Here is a 4607-nt window from a genome sequence, read left to right as displayed (position 1 = left end):
TTGAAATGTTATTAAAACAAATATATATATATATATATATATATATATTTGTGTGTGTGTGTGTGTGTGTGTGTGTGTATGTATATATATATATATATGTATATATATACATTACTCCTGGTCTATGTACCCAGCAGCTGAGGTTTTAGTTTTATTTGTTTTTGAAATGTTATTAAAACTCAAATATATATATATATATATAAACATATATACATTACTGTTGGTCTGTGTACCTAGTAGTTGGGGTTTTAGTTTTATTTGTTTTTGAAATGTTATTAAAACTCAAAAAAAAGAAAAAGAGGTTTGCTTCCCTAAAAAGTGAATAATAATGGCTCTGCGATTTGGCGGTGATAGATAGCTCAGTGCTTGGGCAAATGTTGGCTGGGATGATCCGCCACACGTGCCGCAGTGGGTGTTTTTCAAAGGCAGATGGGAAGATGGGGCTCCACGTCTGGGAAGGCAATGCAGGGATCTTCGCCCGGTTTCCAAATACTTTCAGTGTTTTTTCAAAGGTCTTCCGTGGCGTAGGATGGGGAGTTCTATTTGGCATGGTCTGAATAAAAATGAGAAAAAGATCTTTAGGGGAAAGCAGCCACACGTTTTTGTTTCTGCAAACAGGTCATTTGTTGAAGTAGTAGCCGAGGGAACCAACATTGCTCCTAGGGCATCCGGGCATGAAAAACTATTGTTGGTTGCTAGTTTGGCTAGTTCTAGGGCATCTGGGTCTATTAAAAAGGTGGATGTCATGGATATAGTTGGTAAAGATGCAAGAAGCTCGAGTAGTAAAGCTCACGAAACAAATGGTAAAATGGTTCAATCTGGTCCTTCGAAGGAGGTTTGGTTTCTGCGACCCTTTTTTGATTTCTCTGGTTCTGTTGTGGCTGATAGGGCTACCAAGTTACACTTTGTGGCTATTTTAGGAGAAATTTGGGGTCCTCCAACCAATTTATCTAAATTACATTCTAAATTTCGTAAACGGTGGTCAACATTGGCTTGTCTTCAGCTGTTATCTTCTAACTTTTGTGTTTTGGTCTTTGAATCCCCTCATAGTAAGGATGATGTACTAGCAAATTCTTTTCACTAGTTTGGTAATATTTTAGTTAGGGTTTCCGCTTGGCAACCTTTTTTTGTTCCGGAATGGGTCAAACCTAAATCGCTTCCGGTTTGGTTTGGCTTGCCAAAACTCCCCTTTAAATTCATGGATCCAGAGGTGTTGAAATCCATAGGGGAAAATTTGGGGAATTTTTTGACTTCTAAATTTGTTTTTGAGGAAGGGAAGGTTCTGGTAAAAATTTGTGTTCTGGTTTCTCCTTCATCAGTTTGTCCAATCTCATGTAATATTAAATCTAATGATGGCATTTGGAGACAACCCATTGTGAAGATGGATGATGATTTGTGTACAAATCTGATTATTGTGGATGCTCCCTTGTTTTTTGATTTTCTAAAAGGAAAATCGGGCATGAACTGTAAGGAGGATCAGAATGCCCCTTTAAACCCTACCACTGCTAAAGATTCCTCTCAGGTTTTTTTAGGATCTTTTCATCACCCCAAGGAGGTTATTAATAATACAACTCAAATTAAGCAGAAGCAGAATACTTTGGCTAATGACTTTTCTCAGGACTTGGTTGGGTGTGTTCGTCAACCTAAGTTGGATCTTAACAAATTTGCTCCTCTTAATCATAATTTTGCTATAGTTGAGCTAGATAGGGAAAAACTCAATTTAGCTCAGGTTATTTTAGAAGTTTCCCAGTCTGGTGGTCATGGTAAAGATGGTTCTCCTCTAGTTCATGATTCAATTGTTTGCCCTGCTCCACCTGTTTCGATGGAGGACTAGGTGCTAGGTTAGGGGAAAAGGGACCGTCTGGTCCTCCTTTAGATTCCAGGGTCATTGCTCTAGTTGTGTCAACCTCTTTAATTGATGATGAGGAGGTTTTAATTCAACAAGTGAAAGAGTTACTCCATAACGAGCCTTTTAGGGAATGTGACATGCCTCAGTCTCTGTATATTTCTCCTAATGAACACATGACTCAGCAAGTTGAGCGGTTGCTTAAACCTAATATGGATCTTGTGGAAGAGGAGATCTCTGAAAAGGTTTTGTGCTCTTTGGGAAATGACCTGGATTTAATTCATAGCAGTCTACCTTTTTCTCCTATGTTAAATCCTTCTGAAGTCCCTATCAATTCCCCCCGAGATGTTTCAAATCATGAGGTTCTTCAGGAAGTGGCTCAGCCTTTTCATTCATCCCCAGCCAAAACACCCATTAGATCATCGATTGCTTAGGTTCAGCTGAATTTCAATAATGTTCTATTGTCCCCGGGTAGGGGTAGACCTCCAAAGAATCGTAAAACTCAGCTAGAAATAGATGCGGGCATTCAACAAGTTTTGTCATCTTCATTCAATAAGTCTTCCAAGTTGTCATTGGAAAAGGGAATGAGTGGTGGTTCTCTTAAAAAGAAGAAAACATGTATTATTAGTCCTCCAGTGACTAGATCTATTGCGATCAAGCGAAGCTTGCATAAAAGCTTTGGGGAGAATTCATCTCCCATTTTAGAAAAGAGGGGAGCTTCAACCTCCCCTCGAGAACAATGAGGTTTATTTCATGGAATGTTAGGGGCTTAAATGCCCCTAACAAAAGATGCTTGATCAAGTCTCAGTTAGACTTGGTTAAGTGGGATATAGGTTTGTTTCAGGAGACCAAACTCTCATTACAAAATTCGGATTTAGTTTTTTCATCTTGGAAAAAGTGGAAGTTTTTCTCATGTCCGACTACTGGGGCATCGGGAGGCCTTGCTTTGTTATGGAATGATTTTGTAGTTGATGTAAAAATGGTTGCATCAGAGCCAAATTGGATGTTGTCTTTAGTTTCCCACAAAGCTTCTAGCTTTAAAGTTTGGGTGTTTAACATTTATGCCCCCCTAGGTATCTTGGCCAAATATGATCTTTGGCAAGTTCTCATTAGGGTGTCAGCCCCCCTTAGGGATCATTCTTTTGTCATTTTAGGGGGAGATTTTAATGCTATCTTGGATGTTTCTGAAAAATCAGGGGGGATTATTCCAAACAAGAAGTCAATGGAGGATTTTAATGCATTCATTTCTGACATGTCTTTTTTTGATTGCAAACCTAATAATGGTCTTTTTACACGGACTAATATGAGGAAAAATTTCTCTCAGATTGCAAAACGTTTGGACAGATTTTTACTCTCTTCTAATGGGTTTGATTCTGACATTGAGTTTTTTTCTTCAATCCTTCCCCTGTCTGGGTCGGATCATTTTCCAGTTTCACTGACTGTCGTCAAGGATAGATCTTCCTTCAAGATTCCATTTAAGTTTGAGCCAATGTGGTTTAGGGATACCTCTTTTCTTCCCCTCCTACGTCAATGGTGGGGAGAGGCTCCATTTTTAAGAGGGTCTAGAATGTTTCAGTTGGTCAAGAAGATCAGTTTTCTTAAAAAAAATATTAGGAGTTGGAACTCTCTTCACTTTAAGAATATTTTTGAAGAAAAACAAAGGATTTTAGATATGTTAGAAGTCTTGAATAGGAATGTTTTGCAGCATGGTTTGGGTTGTAAGGTATTAGATAAAATCAAGTCCCTTAGGAGTGAACTTGATGAAATTTTGGCTAGAGAAGAGGTCTATTGGAGACAAAAATCTCAAGAGTTATGGCTAGCTGATGGGGATAAGAATACAAAAAAATTTCATGCAAGCACTAAAATGAAAAGGGTCAGGAGTAGGATTTCTTGTATCCAGGATAGTCGAGGGAATATTCTCTCGGATGATGGGGATATTTCTAGGGAAGCAGTTAAGTTTTTTAAGAATATTCTTTCATCTGAAAATATTGATGTTTCTAATAATATTCCATCCTTCATTCCCTCTCTTGTCTCTCCTGAGGATAATAGAATGTTAATGTCTCCTTTTTCTTTAGATGAGGTTAAGAGGGCAGTTTTTGCTATGAATCCAGATAAGTCTCCTGGGCCTGATGGTTTTACTCCTTTGTTTTTTCAAAAATGTTGGGATTTTGTGGGCTAGGATGTTCTATTGGCTTTAGAGGAAGCTAGGAGAAATAGGTCTATTCTTAAAGAATTAAACACTACCCTAATAGTCATTTTACCTAAGAAGGAGAACACTAAAACCTTTGCAAATTATCATCCTATAGCTTTATGTAACACTATTTATAAAATATTTTCCAAGGTGATTGCTATAAGGCTTGCTATTCTTTTACCAAAAATTATCTCCCTAGAACAAGGAGGTTTTGTTCTGCATAGGGAAACTCCTGAAGGGGCTATTGTTGCTCATGAGGTCTTACATTCAATTTCTGCCCAGAAATATCTTGCCATGATCCTTAAGTTAGATATGATGAAAGCCTAAGATAGGGTCGAATGGAAGGCATTAAAAATAGTTCTGGTTAGGTTGGGTTTTTCCTTGGCTTGGATAAAATGGATTATGGCTTGTATCTCTTTGGCAAGGTTCTCGGTTCTCATTAATGGGTCACCTTGTGGTTTCTTCCACTCTTCTAGGGGTTTAAGGAAAGGGGACCCACTATCACCTTTTTTATTTATCTTATTAGCTAAAGCTCTAAGTCGGGCAATTGGCTGTACCTGGGAGAATGGT

This window comes from Cryptomeria japonica, chromosome 6 (genome assembly GCF_030272615.1).
Source record: "Cryptomeria japonica chromosome 6, Sugi_1.0, whole genome shotgun sequence".
NCBI classification, from domain to species: domain Eukaryota; kingdom Viridiplantae; phylum Streptophyta; class Pinopsida; order Cupressales; family Cupressaceae; genus Cryptomeria; species Cryptomeria japonica.
This window is presented reverse-complemented; position numbering follows the sequence as displayed.